Source organism: Orbicella faveolata, unplaced genomic scaffold (assembly GCF_042242905.1).
Source record: "Orbicella faveolata isolate gen_17 unplaced genomic scaffold, um_ofav_v1 contig_14, whole genome shotgun sequence".
NCBI lineage: Eukaryota > Metazoa > Cnidaria > Anthozoa > Scleractinia > Merulinidae > Orbicella > Orbicella faveolata.
The window spans coordinates 23,533,063-23,550,855 of NW_028301541.1; the positions used below are offsets into that span (position 1 = coordinate 23,533,063).

The 17,793-nt window shown below is 41.2% G+C and overlaps 1 long non-coding RNA gene and 1 pseudogene across 3 annotated transcripts; both read left to right on the plus strand.

Moving 5' to 3' along the window:
• The first annotated feature begins 255 nt into the window (after positions 1 to 255).
• Positions 256 to 6,537, plus strand: LOC149114560 (uncharacterized; annotated as a pseudogene). Its single transcript, XR_016206505.1, has 9 exons — positions 256 to 415; positions 1,055 to 1,121; positions 2,203 to 2,262; positions 2,475 to 2,633; positions 3,128 to 3,301; positions 3,612 to 3,782; positions 4,736 to 5,167; positions 5,661 to 5,817; positions 6,117 to 6,537. The product of XR_016206505.1 is annotated as an uncharacterized LOC149114560 (transcript).
• A 1,150-nt stretch (positions 6,538 to 7,687) lies between these two features.
• On the plus strand, positions 7,688 to 10,355 carry LOC149114561 (uncharacterized). Of its 2 annotated transcripts, none has more exons than XR_016206506.1 (3): positions 7,688 to 7,912; positions 8,385 to 8,454; positions 8,554 to 10,355. It is a non-coding gene; the product is annotated as an uncharacterized LOC149114561 (long non-coding RNA). The 2 variants fall into 2 exon arrangements; XR_016206507.1 differs by lacking the exon at positions 7,688 to 7,912 and adding an exon at positions 7,923 to 8,109.
• The last annotated feature ends 7,438 nt before the right edge of the window (positions 10,356 to 17,793 follow it).

Here is a 17,793-nt window from a genome sequence, read left to right on the forward strand (position 1 = left end):
TGAATAATCACACCCGAAGGAAATTCGTCCATTAATGGCTTCTCGCTTTGCCTCCCAAACATAAAAGAAAATTCGGACTGGCGCCTTTGCGTGGGATAGAAAATCATTGAACCTTGCCCACAGCTTATCACAATAACTATAGTTATTAACACTTAGAAAGTTATCTCCTTCATTTGGCTTCACCACGAAATTAGCTCATCAGCACCTGGCCAATAGGAACAATACACAATCAGTGTAAATTGTTTATTTTTTATCATTTTGTATCATAAATCAACTCTATCGACCGTAGTGCGCAACTGGACTTTCTGCAGTGCGTTTCGTAAAGTGACGACTTGGATATTCCTCTCAGTTACCATCGCTATTACTGTCCTTTTCAAGTCACGATTGATTTCCATTCCTTCAATTGCCTTGGAAGGTGAGTTGTCTTCACAGTTGTAATCGTCTGTTTAATTTTTTGATTTTTAGATCTAGGGATGACTGAAGTGAGTGACTATCATGTTTTCTCTCCAAAGCAAACTTTATTACTGTAGTGAAAGGTCAACCGTGTGATTTGTAAATCGCAGCTAAAGACAACCGAAGGCATTGTTTTCTATATCGATACAGCCCAGTAGCTTTTGAGAAGATTTGATCACTCCTGCCCGATACGCCCAAGAAGTGTTTACGAATGTTCAAGAGCGCCACTGTTTTTCGATTAAAGTTCCCCTCGACAGCAGCACCTAATACGTCAAAAACTGCACTTCTAAAGGCGCTTAGAATACAAGAACATTGAATAAAAGCATGCTCCAGTGCTGCTTTCAAGAGAAACTTTCAAAGAAAACAACGGAGCTCTTAGACATTAGGGAAGGCTGTTGGTGTGTAACGGCAAGAATGATTAGAGCAAGCTGAAAGCTACTAGGCTGTGTCGACGTAGTTGTTGAGAAATGCCACATAGTTGCATATTATTAAACGAAAGGGCTGATGAGTAACGGCTCTAAACATCATGCACCCTGCATTGACTTATAGCATTCATCGTTAACGTCATGTGAGCATTTTTTTCCTATTTTTTTCCTTACAGATTTGGAGTTCTTACGCAATGGAATCTTTGAAGGTTGTGTTTGTCATCATTTTGGGCCTGTCTTCAGGTATGGAGTGTGCATAATCTATTGAGAGACTAGGGGTGTGAGTCAAACAATAAGGAATCTTGTTCATTGATGTTATTTTTCTGACCGGTTTCACCTAATAACTGCAAACGTTATCAGGGAACAGATTACTGGAAGGAATTTAATTTTTCTCTCTGATGTAAATCACGCCCTTGTAATGTTGGGAACAATGAAATATTACCACAAAAACAACGTGCCTGATCAAGGTAAACTCCTGCCTACAAAAATGACCAATCATGATCATCTTCTCTAGTGACGTCAGTATGTGCATATGACCGTCACGTGTTCAAACCGAGCCTCCCTGTTCCACGCCGTCGACTTGGCTTCATGCCAGCTCTTCCACCCTGCCTTATATTTCTCTTTCTCAACAATGGATTTCGTTCCGGGGGAGTACTCCCAGAATAATCAGCTGGGGGTGTGCAGCCCGCTTCCCAAAACCCTCACCCTATTTATGACCAAAATCTGCAATTATCCATGCCCTATTTATGACCTGACCAAATTTGATACCCTATATATGGCCGTTGTGGCTGTCGCAGTTGCGCTAAACATAATTTATAAAGGGCTTTTGTTGCTAGTCTTATCGAACAAATTTTTAAAAAATTTTAAAAAATTTAAGTAGCTTCTTCTAAAAAACATACTTAATTCAAGAGCAGAGTGCTAAAACCATACCCTATTTAAGACCAAAATGGCCAAACTCGACACCCTATTTATTACCAGAACGGCTGAAAAACCATGCCCTTTGGGGCCGCACATACCTATATAGTCCATATAAGGGCGTACCCCCCCGGGACTTCGTTCCCCCTCTCGCCTTCTGTTGTACCCTCCAACGCTGTTAAACAGTCACTAACACCCTCTCTCCTGAGTACAAAAAAAAAAACAAATCTCTTGAGATTTGGAGTCATAAAAATGGCCAATTTCAAGTGTTTCCGTATCCATTACGACCCAAAACTGCTTTACTTAAGAGAATGGTTTTACACAATCCGCAGCCCGGCCATACTAAGACGAAGGTATACATTTTCCAATTCAATATAAGATTGTGACATATTCTGATATTTCTTTTCAGCTTTTTCGATGAGGCCTTTTCGCAGACTGCATTTACACTCAGCTGATTCCCAAGTTAAAGGTTTGCATTTTGTTTCATTGGACGTTCCCGTCATGTTCGTGTCCTAACCATCCTTCCAAAACTAATCCAGAACAGATCACTTGATGTATGCTCTGTCTTTACAAAGCCTCTCGTTGCACCCGTTTATAAAAAAAAAAAAGATACAAACAGTGATCGTAACATTCGATAAGTATTTTTGAAATTGAAAATAACACATTTTTTCTTCACTTCAGCCTTTGATGGTGGCTACTCTGATTGGTCAGCTTGTTCTGAGTGCAGTGTGACGTGTGGAGGAGGAACACAGACATTTATAAGGACCTGTGTGCCATTGAACGGTGTAGACTGCAGTGAACCAAACGAAAAAACAGAACCATGCAATGAACAAGAATGCCGTAAGTGCTTTTTACATCAATTGCATTAGCTTTTTTTTGTTCTTACAATGAATTATTTTCATATTAAATTTTCCTGAAATTTACCTCAAAAGGCTGGTTAATTTAAATTGCTTCACTTTGGGAAGAGTTATCTCCCTTTTAGAGAGTAAAAAATAGTTTTCCAGTTGATAAAATGCAAGGAAAGTAAGAGCGGGAAATTCCAAGATTTACATTTCGGTATTTTGACTGTTGGTCATCAAACTACTGAAAATCAACCCAATGAAAAGGCTTCTGCAGAAAAAAAAATTTATCAGGTTACAGAGAGGATCGGAAATTTGAAGTTATTATAATAAGTGTCACTCAGAAGTCCGATCTAAATAGGTTATTCTTTTGTAAATAAATCCACTTAAGTTGTTCTCGCAGTCAAGATGAAAAAGTATCCAATTTATAGCGTTAACGTGGTTACTTTTCTTGCAACGTGCTCGATTTCAAATATTATTCTTTCCTTCTTTTAGCTGTTGACGGCGGCTACACTGATTGGTCGATTTCTGAGTGCAGTGTGACGTGTGCAGGAGGAATACAGACACTCACAAGAACCTGCACCAATCCCCCGCCATCCAACGGTGGAAAGGACTGCAGCGGATTAGGTCTAGCGGAAAAGACAATTTCTTGTAACGAACAAGAATGTCGTAAGTATTTTTTTGGAACAGTTACAGGCTCTCTTCAGTTTATCTTAATCTATTGTATCTTTTAAAATGAATGAGGACTCTCTTTTTCTTTAGCCCTTATCGATGATTACGTGTAACAGTCAACGTCAAAGTGTGAACTGAAAATAGAGAAACGAGGCAGTGGGTGATTTGACTGAAGAAATATCAAGACAACGTTGGAAGGAAGAAGCATTAAATGAAGACCAAACTTTGAAATTGTATTAATTGAAAACACCGAGATATTTTTATGTTTCTTTTCATGCATTAAGACGCAATACTTTTGATATTGCAGCCGTTGACGGACGGTATTCTGATTGGTCGGCGTGCTCGGAGTGCAGTGTGACGTGTGGAGGAGGAACACAGACACTAACAAGAACCTGCACCAATCCCCCGCCATCTAACGGTGGAAAGAACTGCGATGGACCAGCCCAGAAGACAGCCCCGTGTAATGAAGTAAATTGCCGTGAGTATTATTGGAAATAATTGGTAACACTCATTTATGACATTTAATTTCTGTGGGATGTTGAATGACATGGTCGAAGTGTCGGGAGAAGCAAGTGGGTTATATATAGCCAATGCATTATTGAAATGGGTTTAACCCCAGCTTTCATCGTCTTCTTTGGAGAGCAACTGGTTGCTGTTGTTATTTTTTATTTAAAAAAATTCTAAATCTAAGGCAAAACTTTCAAATAGTTTTGTTGTAAAATATGGTTCGCGTCAGCGTGAGGAGCGGATATTTTTTTGGGAATGTTTTTAGTAATAAATAAACTTGCGCAAGTGATTTGATAAGAGACGCTTCATTTTTTTATACTTCAGCATATCTTGTTTAACCTTCACTTGATAACCACTGCTCTGTATGTGCATACATACTATGCTGCATTGCTCTGCATTCACACTGTATTGCACTGTTTTGCCTTGGCTTGCCCTCCACAGTACGGTGCACATTGCTTTGTTTGACTACATCTATCCTTCTTCATGTAAAGCTCTCTTAGAGAAACTAAATTTGTCTGTCCCCACGGAAGATGTTTCTCTCGTAAACGTTCAATAAGATTCTTAGGCAAGTATCTCGACACTGAAAAATTTTAAAAATAACATTAGACAAAACGACCTTATCGTTTTCATTGAGGGCATGTGCACAACGTGTGTTGTGTGCACTATTTAAGGAATTTATATACATATAGTCACAAACACTTTTATCATGATTGTAAATACATTAACACGTTTTACGTTCTTACCTTAGAACAATTTTAGCATGTGTAAAAATTTATATCTCTTATTCATTTATTTTTATTGTTATTGTTTGAGTGTCCACAATTAGTTATTTAAGCTAAATACTCAGACACTTAGATAAAGTTCATTCATTCAATCGTTCATTCATTCTATAACCACAATCACCATTACCTTTTATCTCCACAGCACCTCCTTGTACTGCAGGACTTGACATTGGGATCATTCTCGACAAACCGGCCAGCGTTGGAAGAAAGAACCTGGAAAAAGCTATTGAATTCTTGAAGAAACTGACTGGTGAGTTCAATCCTTCACCAGAAGCTGATCACTTTGGTTTAATCACATTTCACAACAAGGCCAACCTGGTGTTTAACTTCAACCAGTACCAGAATAAGGCTGCCCTTTTACAGAAAATAGCCAAAGAGCCAATAGCCTTGGAAAAAAAAACTCGCACCGATCTGGCGCTGATAATGGCGAAGGACGAGCTGTTTACCGAAGCAGGAGGAGACAGACCAGACAAACCAGATATCCTGTTCATTTTTACGGATGGTAAACCAACTCATCCCAAAAAGAACTTTAATTTTACAGCATTTTTTTGAAGAAATTGCAAAAGATTTCAAGGTGAGTATCTGCAGTGCAGTGCGGTGCTGTGAGGTGCTGTGAGGTGCAATGCTGTGCAGTGCTGTGCAGTGCTATGCAGTCCTATGCAGTGCAGTGCAGTGCTGTGAGGTGCTATGCAGTGCTATGTAGTGCTATGCGGTGCAGTGCTGTGCAATGCAGTGCTGTGCAGTGTGGGAGGTGCTGTGCAGTGCAATGCAATGCTGTGCAGTGCTGTGCAGTGCTATGCTGTGTAGTGCGGTGCTTTGCTTTGCTTTGCTTTGCTTTGCTTTGCTGTGCTGTGCTGTGCTGTGCTGCGCTGCACTGCACTGTGCTGTACTGTGCTGTGCTGTGCTGTGCTGTGCTGTGCGGGACAGTGCTGTACAGTGCTGTTCATTACTGTGTTTTGCTACATCATCCATTTATCTTTCTTCATCTCTTTGTGCGCCTGCCAGCCAGCTTTTTTATTTCTAATCATATCTACAGCGTGCACTACAACTTTTGTCCTTTCTAACAGGCAAAGGATATTTATACAGAAGCAGTGGGGATTGGTAAAGGAATGAACTTCGAGACTCTTCATCAGATTGCAGGTGCTAATAACCCTGTAATTCTGGTGGATAACTTTGCCAAACTCATGGAAGAGATTCCGAATATCAAATCAAAGGCTTGTTCTGGTAAGTGGTCAAAGAAAGTTGCCGGCGATTCTGGTTTTCTGAACCACTTGCTGTTTGGTCCCTAAATTAAGGTCTATTTTCAAATTATACCCTGTGTTTTTTTTACTTGCGGTTACTCAAATAAGCATCTCTTTTCTTTCCCTTTTCCCGAGAAATACCCCTCGATTTTTCTAGAAAATTAACAAGGGTTTTCCGTCCATTAATGAAAGTATTGAAATTATGTACCTTTAATGAATATGAAAAGGTGATAAGATTGCCGTTGAGTAAAGGACTCAACTGTTTTTTATTTTGTTTTGCAGATTAAAGAAGTTTGTCGTTCAAAACCCAATGTTTGAGATGAACGGCGTAAACAACATTCGGGCTTGTTTGTTTGTTTCTTATTTCAGTTTCTTTGTAGAGAATAGTATGACAGTAAATACATCTTAAAACTTTGAAAAATACACAATTTAAGTAATAGGTCAAAATGATTAGCTATTTTATTTCGGTGTTTTTTCTGGTGCTGATTTGAGTTCAAAAACGTCTGCATTATATTGAGCAGAATATAACCACTTGACAACATCTTTAGTCTAGACCATGATAAAATTTCTTTATATTGATATAATTTTGGATCAGGGATAAAATGGCAAAAGCCTAGTGTTAAAAGGTAAAAATGATTTCAGTTTATATCATAACTGAGGTTTATCAGAACCCTGCGCACCAATAAACGACAAGTTTAGCAAGTGCTTTGTGTGAAATAAATTACTTTAAGTTGCCTTGCCTCGTCATCAGTCTGAAATATGGATTTACTGCTGGTTTTATAAAAAGTTTCCGTTTTATATGCAATATGTGTTTTTTATTTACAATGTCCTCAGTAAACACAACAGTGCTGTGCCCTGAATAACGCAAATCCACATGGCTAGATAGCAAATCATTGTACTTACTATTTGCTCTTCATCGTTACATTTAAGTAGATTTCTAGTCGGAATCTCGATATTTCCGGCCGTGCGACATTTTCGGGCGAAAGTTTACAACAAGAGTTATCACTTGAAAATATCGCGTCGTCCCGACTAGCTGCCCCTGGGATTCGGAGGATGAGTCTGCTCTGTAATTGACCAAAGTGTTCTCGCTTGAGTTGACATTTAACATTTATATCCCCATGTCCCCGGTTTAGTGGCGCACGCTACGCACGGCTTACCGATAACAGCCTCCCTTACTTTTGTTGTTGTGTGTACAATTCTTTATCCACAAAAACATGCCTGCTGTGCTGCCGGATTTTGTCTCGCTCCTTATTTTCGTACGGGAAAGATAAGTAGACAAAACATTTGTGCCTTAAACTCTTCAACCGTATGAATATTGCCTCAAGTGATTCACATGAAGTTTCACCCAGCCCTATAATAGACCACAGGAATTTTGATAGTGTTTCCATCACGAAAATTGTCTTCTCTAATAATTATCATTGTTGCTTCGTGCGACTGCTGGGGCAGTAAACACGCAATCTCCACGACATTTTGATGGCAACTTATGCCCTCATTGATAGCTATTGATGTGAGCTGATGTACTAATCAAAGAAAACAGCCGTCCTCTTTCCCACACAGTTCACATGTCACACTGTTATACATACTAATTTAGGCCACAGCTGCAGTTTTCCTGTTACTGCATCTATCAGAATGGAAAATCTGCAAAGTGTTTCACACCCAGCAGCGTGAGAAAATCGTCCGTTTTTGAAACAAGGTTCACACATAAAGGAGACCTCCCCCCGTTTTCAGCTATGTTTTTTAAACTCCCACGCCCGTTTTTACCCGCGGGGAACATTTCTAAAGAAAATTACCGAACCAAGAAGATCAAGGTTAAGTGTATTTCAAAATTAACATTTAGCTAGCGATTTCCTTCCGTTAGGTGTACTGCAACATCACGGAAATTATTTCCGGCCAGCAGGAACAGAGCACAACATCTGATTGCTTTTCAGTCAGTTCTTTACTAGTACACGACGAACCTTGAGCAAACTGCTGCTAAACTTCTGCAGGATATTGGATATTCCTCTTTGCTAGTGTTCCTGTTCAGTTTTGGGTCATTGAAGACTGATTAACTTTTCATTATTCTTCAATCGCCAGAGAAGGTGAGTTTTCATTTCTCAGCTCGTTAGACTTCACTTCATTCGCCGTAAATCACAGCAAGAACTCTTCGTTCCAAGCCGATGCAGACCACTAGCTTTAGATTGTTTTGATGGCTCTTGGCTCATACCCAGCAAAAACCTTCACGAATGCTCGAATGCATCATTCTTTGTTCTTAAAAGTCTTTTGCCAACTTAACAAGGTTTGTCAAATTAGAAGATTATTCATAGGTCTCGAACTGCTATAAAAGGCTAATATATCTGCTTCATTATTCCTCCACAGTTATGCTCCTTGTGCAGCGCATATTCTAAATCTAATATAGTTTGTTCGCTTGCAATTACAGTTCAGTGTAAAGAAATGCAAAATAATCAATAAAAAAGGCCAGTTAATAATAAGTCCGTGCTTTCCTCATCATACATTCTCCAGTACCATGACGTTCACTAACATCTCCACGCCTTTTTTAACTTTATCTTGCAGGTTTGGACTTGACACGTAAGAGACGCTATGCTAGCTTTGATCGTCAGTATGATTTTAAGCCTGACTTTAGGTAAGAAATGCATATAGGAATATTTCATTGTTTTATGACGAGTGCTAGAGGAACCACACGCTATGAGTAATGTTCTTGACTGATTTAATTTCTCCTCAGTCTGATAACCTGAAACTTCGAGAGAGTCCAAGCGAGTTACTTCAATTATGATTCACCGACGACACTACCGTCTTGAAGACATGGATGGGGAGCAACGACGACGGCGACGCCGAGGACGACTCCTTGTCAAAAATGAATTTGTGTTTTACCAGCAAAATTCGAAATTGTCTTGTTCAATACACCAATGGCTCTAGAAACGTGCTCCAGCTAAACATTCAATGACAGTGTTCAAATTCAAATGGAAATACGAAAAATTAGCCTTCGACGTTCGCGTTCCTCGGACTTCGCAGAACTTTAAACTACGTCATTTAACGTTGTTGTTTTGCAGAGGACGGCGAAGATTTAGAAAAAGGCCAAAACTGTCTTCTGTTAAGGAACTCAAGTATGCAGAGACCGAAAACGCGACTGCACCACATTGCTAAACGCGCGAGCATGCAAATTAACAGGAAGAAATGATATAGGCGCGAAACTTCAACCCTTTCTTTGACTAAATCGTGTGAGATCCAGGCGTAAAACACGCGCGTGGAAGTGTTGTGCAGGGTTACACCTGCTAGTGTTAAGGATTATAAGGACGACGAGACCGAAAATGCAAGTGTGCCGCATCGTTATTTGCGCGACAATTTATTAAAAGGGAGAAAACTGATATAGCTTAGAATATTTTTGATAAGGAAGCGTGAGGAAAGGAAAAAAGATAACGTTCGAAAATTTCCAACCCTTATTTCTCACGCGTGGTCTAGGGCAGGTTCTAAATCTGCATCTTTTAAAAAATCTTTACGCCCTCCATGGGATTCTTGGACAGAGAAAAACAGCAGAAATGTATCAAAGAAGAACAGAAAAAGAATGTCATCTTCCAAATGAACGTTAAATATCCGCTAAACGTGGCTGGGAATGCAAAATCAGAAAACAGGGGAAATCAGCTCATTCAGGTCTCAAAGGTCGCGAGACCTAAAGCGCGACTCGGTCACATAGCTTAACACGCGAGGAAGCGTGAGGAGAGGAAAAACGATAACATTTGAAATTCTTCATTCCACATTCTGTGTAGATCGGGAGAGAATAACGCGTGAAACACTGGCGTGAACGTCTAAAGAAGGTGCTAAACCTGCATCTTCTAAAAAATCTTTAAGCCCTCCATGGGATTCCTGGACAGAGAAAAACAGCAAAAATGTATCAGAAAAAGAAAAAGAATGTCATGTTGTAAAGGATGGTGAAATAGGCGCTAAACGTGGCTGGGAAGTTAAAATCTGACAACAGGGGAAATCAGCTCATTCAGGTCTTAGAGATCACGAGACCTGAAACCCGCCTGGGTCCTAAAGCTCAATGCCCGAGGAACCGCGATGAGAGGAAAAAAGATAACGTTCGAAAATCTCCAACCCACATTCTGTGTAAATGGAGAGAGTATCACGCGTGAAACACATTCGCGGACGTCTAAGGGAGGTCCAAAACCTGTACCTAAAAGAGCTTTAAGCCTTCTTTGGGATTCTAGGACAGAGAGAAACAGGAAAAATGTATCACAAAACAGCAGAAAAGGAATATGATGTGTTGTAAACTCAGGTCAAATACGCGCTAAATTTGGCTGGGAACACGAAATCACAGAACAGTGGAAATAAGCTCATTCAGGCCTCAAAGGTCGCGAGACCAAACACATGACTGGGTCACATAGCTGAAGGCACGAGGAACCGCGAGGATAGGAAAAAAGATATTGCGTGAGAATCTGGAACCCACGTTCTGTATTAATCGAGAGAGTATCACGCGTGAAACTTACGTGTGGAACTCTGAGTGAGGTTAGACGAGAAAAAAGAAAACTTTAGACTTTAGACATTCCTGAATTGCGTAAACGGGTCGACATTTAGCTCCGTAATAGTAGGCCGTTTCCCCTGTGGCGGTAATGTTGTGCTTGCTTTAGAGAGCAAAAAGCTCAAGCCACATCAATTTAGGGCTTAAACGTGCAATGGACTAGACATTTCTAGCTGCTGTTGGCGTTATTTGCTCTGAACTTTGATGTGGCTAAAATCTGTTGAAGTTTGGATATGGCATTTGGCGCTCGAAAAAATTCAAGTACATCCGTGACATTGCTATTTGCGAGCAAAACATGGCCACGAGCAGAGTGAAAAACATGAAGTCAAGCGCTGATCGTGAGTAGAATTTCCTTGTTTTATCAATTTTAGGCGTTCTCGGCCTAGCTAACTTTCAGAACTGTCTGTGATTCGCAAGCGCGGAAGAAATTTATTTGCGTGGCTTCCGGGCAATAATTGACGTAACGACAACATGTTGAGTGTTCGCTGACTGCTAACTATGGCGTAGTTTGCTTGAAGTTCGACCGATTCTCGATGTAGGAAGCTCTTGTTCAGTCCATTTAGGACGATGCAGGTTTTAGAAAGCTATAGATCAGCTCTCCGCCGCGGATTTGATATCTGTACGTTCGTGTCTATTTAGACTCCAATTTCATGTTAAAAGCACTCTTAATCAAATTGTACAATTCATGATTTAACGAAAAGACGGTGAAATTAGTCTTCCTGGCCTTAAAAGCCATACAGGAGAGTTAACTCTCGGACAGAATTGTATCAAGATTATCAGTGACAAGTCAAATTCTGTGGCTATGTCATTGCGAATCCAGACAGATATTAAAATTAAATGTCACGTAAGGGGTTTTTCTGTAGATATCAAGATATAAAACTGTCACCTAAAACTTTATCTCTCAATGGTAGAATTCCATCTCTTCAACGGGTGAAAAAGAGAATGATATCAAACATCGGCCATGTTAGTGTAATATGGCGGCCATCTTGAAGAAAAAGTCCAACATCTCAGGTGCAATAAGGTTTTTCTTAGTACCTTGTTACGTTTGTCTTTAAATCAAGACAGTCTCCTCTCACCTGGAACTTCATCTCTTGATATTAGAATCCCATCTCTTTAAGCAGTTAAAAAGAGCATCATGTCAAACAACAACCATCTTAATCTAATATGGCTGCCATTTTACAATGAAGTACAACTTTCCTGGTCTAATAACTTTTTGTGTGGTAGCTTGGTAGTTTTTCTGTGGATATCAAGATATAAAACTGTCACCTAAAACTTCATCTCTCGATGCGTTATTTTGACCAACTTTGGGTCGATTTCCAGGAACTTGGGCGATATTTCCGTGTCCCAGAGACTCTAAACTAATTCGAGAAGACTTTGGGTTAGGGTTAGGAAATGGACAGAAGAAAAATTTTTGAACGCTTGGTTATGAGCAGTCTGGCTAAAATATAGCTACTTAGTGTTTAGAAAGTCGCCGAGACTAGGCTACGCGCAGCGTGATTTTAACTGACTTTGGGTCGATTTCCAGGATTTTGACCGATATTTTCGAGTCCCAGGGACTATAAACTAATTCAAGAGGACTTTGGTTTTCAGTTAAATGGACAGAGGAAAAAGGTTTTGAACGTTTGGTTATGAGCAGTCTGGCCGAAATTTAGCCACCTAGTGACTAGAAAGTCGCCGAGAGCGGGCTATACGAATTCGAGAAGACTTTTTAGTGACTAAGTGAGTTAAAGAGGGGCTATACTTCGGCCAGACTGGACATAACCAAGCGTTCAAAAATTTTTTTCTCTGTCCATTTAACTGAAAACCAAAGTCTTCTTGATTTAGTTTAGAGTCCCTGGGACTCGGAAATGTTGCCCAAGCTCCTGGAAATCCATCCAAAGTTGATCAAAATTACGCTGCGCGCACCCCGGTCTCGGCGACTTTCTAGTCACTAAGTGCCTATATATCGGTTAGACTGCTCATAACCAAGCGTTCCAAAAGTTTCCCTCTGTCCAATTCACTGAAAACGAAAGCCTTCTCGAAGTAGTTTAGAGTCCCTGGGACTCGGTAATATCGCCCAAGTTCCTGGAAGTCGACCCAAAGTTGGTCAAAAAAACTCTGGGCATAGCCCGGTCTCGGCGACTTTCTAGTCACTAAGTAAGTTAAAGAGGGGCTATATTTCGGGCAGACTGCTCATAACCAAGCGTTCCAAAAGTTTCCCTCTGTCCAATTCACTGAAAACGAAAGCCTTCTCGAAGTAGTTTAGAGTCCCTGGGACTCGGTAATATCGCCCAAGTTCCTGGAAGTCGACCCAAAGTTGGTCAAAAAAACTCTGGGCATAGCCCGGTCTCGGCGACTTTCTAGTCACTAAGTAAGTTAAAGAGGGGCTATATTTCGGGCAGACTGCTCATAACCAAACGTTCCAAAAGTTTCCCTCTGTCCAATTCACTGAAAACGAAAGCCTTCTCGAAGTAGTTTAGAGTCCCTGGGACTCGGTAATATCGCCCAAGTTCCTGGAAGTCGACCCAAAGTTGGTCAAAAAAACTCTGGGCATAGCCCGGTCTCGGCGACTTTCTAGTCACTAAGTAAGTTAAAGAGGGGCTATATTTCGGGCAGACTGCTCATAATCAAGCGTTCAAAACATTTTCCTCTGTCCCTTTTACTGAAAACCAAAGTCTTCTCGAATTAGTTTAGAGTCCCTGAGACTCAGAAATATCGCCCCAGTTAATAGAAATCGACCTAAAGGCGGTCAAAATTACGCTGCGCGTGGCCCGTTCTCGGCGACTTTCTAGTCACTGAGTAAATTAGAGAGGGGCTATATTTCGGCCAGACTGCTCAAACCCAAGCGTTAAAAATTTTTTCTTTTCTTCATTTCACTGAAAAGCAGAGTCTTCTCGAATTAGTGTAGAGTCCCTGGAGCTCTTAAATATCGCCCAAAATACTGGAAATCGACCCAAAGCTGGTCAAAATCACGCTGCGCGTAGCCTGGTCTCGGCGACTTTGAGCACTGTCCAAATCGATAGATTTCCACAAGAGAAATACACGTGTGTAGATTTGCGGGAGGGCTAAAAGTAGTATCTTTAAAAAGTTAGGTAAGCACTGGTTGGGATCCCCACACCTAAAACGTGAGTGAGGCGCATCTCTAAACGCGCGAGAACTTTCGAGGGAAAAGAAATTTGATATAGGCGAGAATCTCCAACTTAAGAACTGTCCAAATCGATATAGACTTCCACAAGTGAAATACGTTTGTGTAGATTTGGGGAAGGGCCAAAACTAGCATTTTTAAAGAGCCCTGTAACCATAGTCTGGGATCCCCAAACCAAAAAGGCGAGTTTGCGCATCGCTAAACGCGCGAAACACGAGAGCGAAAAAAAGGTATAAATGGGCGAGAATCTTTAACCCAGGCATTGTCGAAAGCGACAGACTTCCACAAGTGAAATACACGTGTGCAGATTTAAGAAAGGGCCAAATCTAGCATCTTTTAAAAGTCCAGCAAACATAGTTTAGGATCCCGAGACAAAAACCGCGAGTGTGGCGCCTCTCTAAACGCGCGAGGACTTACGAGAGAAAAGAAAGTTGATATAGGCGAAAATTCTCACCCAAGCACTATCCAAATCAATAGACTTCCACAAGTCAAAGACAAGTGTGTACATTTGGGGGAGGGCTAAAAGTAGCACCTTTAAAATGTTAGGTAAGCATTGGTTGGGATCTCTGCACATAAAATGCGAGTGTGGCGCATCTCTAAACGCGCGAATACTTACAAGAAAAATGAAAGTTGATATAGTCGAAAATCTCTTACCCAAGCACTGTGCAAATAGATAGTTTTCCACAAGTGAAATACACGTGTGTAGATTTGGGGGAGGGCTAAAAGTAGAATCTTTAAAATGTTAGGTAAGCATTGGTTAAGATCCCGCCACCTAAAACGCGAGTGTGGAGCATCTCTAAACGCGCGAGAACTTACGAGAAAAAAGAAAGTTGATATGGGCGACAATGTCCAACCAAAACGCTGTGCAAATCGATATTTCTTTACAAGTAAAACACACGTGTGTAGATTTGGGAGAGGGCTAAAAGTAGCATCTTTAAAAAGTTAGGTAAGCATTGGTTGGGATCCCTGCACCTAAAAAGCGAGTGTGGAGCATCTCTAAACGGGCGAGAACTTACGAGAGAAAAGAAAGTTGATGTGAGCGAGAATCTTTTCCCCAAGCGCTGTGCAAATCGATAGTTTTCCACAGGTGAAATACACTTGTGTAGATTTGGGGCAGGGCTAAAAGTAGCATCTTTAAAAAGTTAAGTAAGCATTAGCTGGGATCCCTGCACCTAAAACGCGAGTGTGGCGCATACCTAAACGCGTGAGACCTTACGAGAGAGAAGAAAGATGATAGGGGCGAGAATCTCTCAACCAAGCACTGTCCAAATCGATAGCCTTCCACAAGTGAAATAAACGTTGGAGATTTCGAAGAGGGCTAAAACTAGCATCCTTAAAAAGTTGGCTAAGCATTGGTTGGGTTCTCTGCACCAAAAAAGCAAGTGTGGCGCATCTCAAAACGTGCGAGAACTTACGAGAGAACAGAAAGTTGATAGGGGCGAGAATCTCCAACCCAAACACTCTGCAAATCGATAGTTCTTTACAAGTAAAATACACGTGTCTAAATTTACGGGAAGGCTAAAAGTAGCATCTTTAAAAAGTTAGGTAAGCATTGCTTGAGATCCCGGCACCGAAAACGCTAGTGTGGTGCATCTCGAAACGCGCGAGAACTTACGAGAGTAAAGAATGTTGATAGGCGCGAGAATCTCTTACCCAAATACTGTCCAAATCGATAGACTTCCACAAGTGAAATAAACGTTGCAGATTTGGAGGAGGGCTAAAACTAACATCTTTAAAAAGTTAGGTAACCATTGGTTGGGATCCCGGCACCTAAAATGCGGGTGTGGGGCATCTCTAAACTCGAGAGTACTTACGAGAGAAAAGAAAGTTGATATGGGCGAGAATATCCAACCCAAACACTGTGCATATCAGTTGTTTTCCACAAGTGAAATACGCGTGTTGAGATTTGGGGGAGGGCTAAACGTAGCATATTTTAAGAAATTAGGTAAGCATTGGTTGGGATTCCTGCACTTAATACGCACGTGTGGCGCATCTCGAAACGCGCGAGAACTTACAACAGAAAACAAAGTTAATAGCGGCGACAATCTCTCACCCAAGGATTGTCCAAATCGATAGACTTCCACAAGTGAGATAAAGGTTGGAGATTTGGAAGAGGGCTAAAACTGGCATCTTTAAAACGTTAGGTACCCATTGGTTTGGATCCTGGCACCAAAAACGCGTGTGTGGCGCATGTCTAAACGCGAGAGTATTTACGAGAGAAAAGAAAGTTGATATGGGCGAGAATGTCCAACCCAAACACTGTGCAAATCGATTGCTTTTTACAAATGAAATACACGTGTGTAGATTTAGTGGAGGGCTAAAAGTAGCATCTTTAAAAAGTCAGGTAAGCATTGGTTGGGTTCCCGGCACCTGAAATGCGAGTGTGGTCCATCTCCAAACGCGCGAAAACTTACGAGAGAAAAGAAAGTTGATATGGGCGAGAATGTCCAACCCAAGCACTGTGCAAATCGATAGTTTTTTACAAATGAAATACAAGTGTGTAGATTTGGGGGAGGGCTAAAAGTAGTATCTTTAAAAAGTTAGGTAAGCATTGTTTGGGATCCCAGCACCTGAAATGCGAGTGTGGCTAATCTCCAAACGCGCGAGGACTTACGAGAGAAAAGAAGGTTGATATGGGCGAGAATCTCTTACCCAAGCACTGTGCAAATCCATAGTTTCCCACAAGTGAAATACATGTGTGTAGATTTGCAGGAGGCCTAAAAGTAGCATCTTTAAAAAGTTAGGTGAGCATGGGTTGGGATCCCGGCACCGAAACGCTAGTGTGGCGCATCTCTAAACGCGCCAGAACTTAGGAGTGCAAAGAAAGTTCATATGGGCGAGAATCTCTACCCCAAGCACTGTCCAAATAGACAGACTTCCACAAGTGAAATAAACGTTGCAGATTTGGAAGAGGGCTAAAACTAGCATCTTAGGTAACCATTGGTTGGGATCTCTGCACCTAAAACGCGAGTGTGGCGCATCTCAAAACGCGCGAATACTTAGGAGAGAAAAGAAAGTTTATATGGGCGAGAATCTGTCCCCCAAGCACTGTGCAAATCGATAGTTTCCACAAGTGAAATACACGTCTGTAGATTTAGGGGAGAGCTAAAAGTAGCATCTTTAAAAAGTTAGGTGAGCAGTGGTTGGGATCCCGGCACCTGAAAAGCAAGTGTGGCGCATCTTTTAACGCGCGAAAACTTAGGAGAGCAAAGAAAGTTCATACGGGCGAGAATCTGTCCCCCAAGCACTCTTCAAATCGACAGTTTTCCACAAGTGAAATACACGTGTGTAGATTTGGGGGAGGGCTAAAAGTAGCATCTTTAAAAAGATAGGTAAGCATTGGCTGAGATCCTGGCACCTAAAACGCGGGTGTGGCGCATCTCTAAACGCTACAGTACTCACGAGAGAAAAGAAAGTTGAGATGGGCGAGAATGTTCAACCCAAGAACTGTGCAAATCGATAGTTTTTCACAAGTGAAATACACGTGTGTAGATTAGGAGGACGGCTAAAAGTAGCATCTTTAAAAAGTTAGGTAAGCATTGGTGGGTCCCTGCACATAAAACGCGAGTGTGGCATATCTCTAAACGCGCGAGAACTTACGAGAGAAAAGAAAGTTGATATGGGCGAGAATCTCTTACCCAACCACTGTCCCAATCGATAGTTTTCCACAAGTGAAATACACTTGTGTAGATTTGGGGGAGGGCTCAAACTACCATCTTTAAAAAGTTAGGTAGCCATAGGTTGGGATCCCAGCACCTAAAACGCGAGTATGGCGCATTTCTTAACGCGCGAGAACTTACGAGAGATAAGAAAGTTGATATGGGCGAGAATCTCTCACCCAAGCAATCTTCAAATCGAAAGACTTCCACAAGCGAAATACACGTGTGTACATTTAGGGGAAGGCTAAAAGTAACATCTTTAAAAAGTTAGGTAGGCATTGCCTGGGATCCCGGCACATAAAACGTGATTGTGGTGCATCTCTGAACGCGCGAGAACTTACGAGAGAAAAGAAAGTTGATATGGGCGAGAATCTCTCGCCCCATGAGGGGATGCAAACGACTTCTACTTTAAGTATCTCTTCCTGGTGTTTTTTTTTTGGTTTTTGGTTTTTTAATTCTAGGAGAACAGGGCTGTATTCCTTTAAGGCTGTTGGTGCGATTCGTCAAAAAACTGAGTTCTTATAAATCGTTTTGAAATTCTTCGTTCCGGTTCAAATTTATGTTGCTGGCACATGGGTGGGCCGTGATATAGGATACCTTAAACTATTTTTACTGTTCATGATGCGCTGCTACGTTAATCTGCTTTATAAATAGTTAACTGCT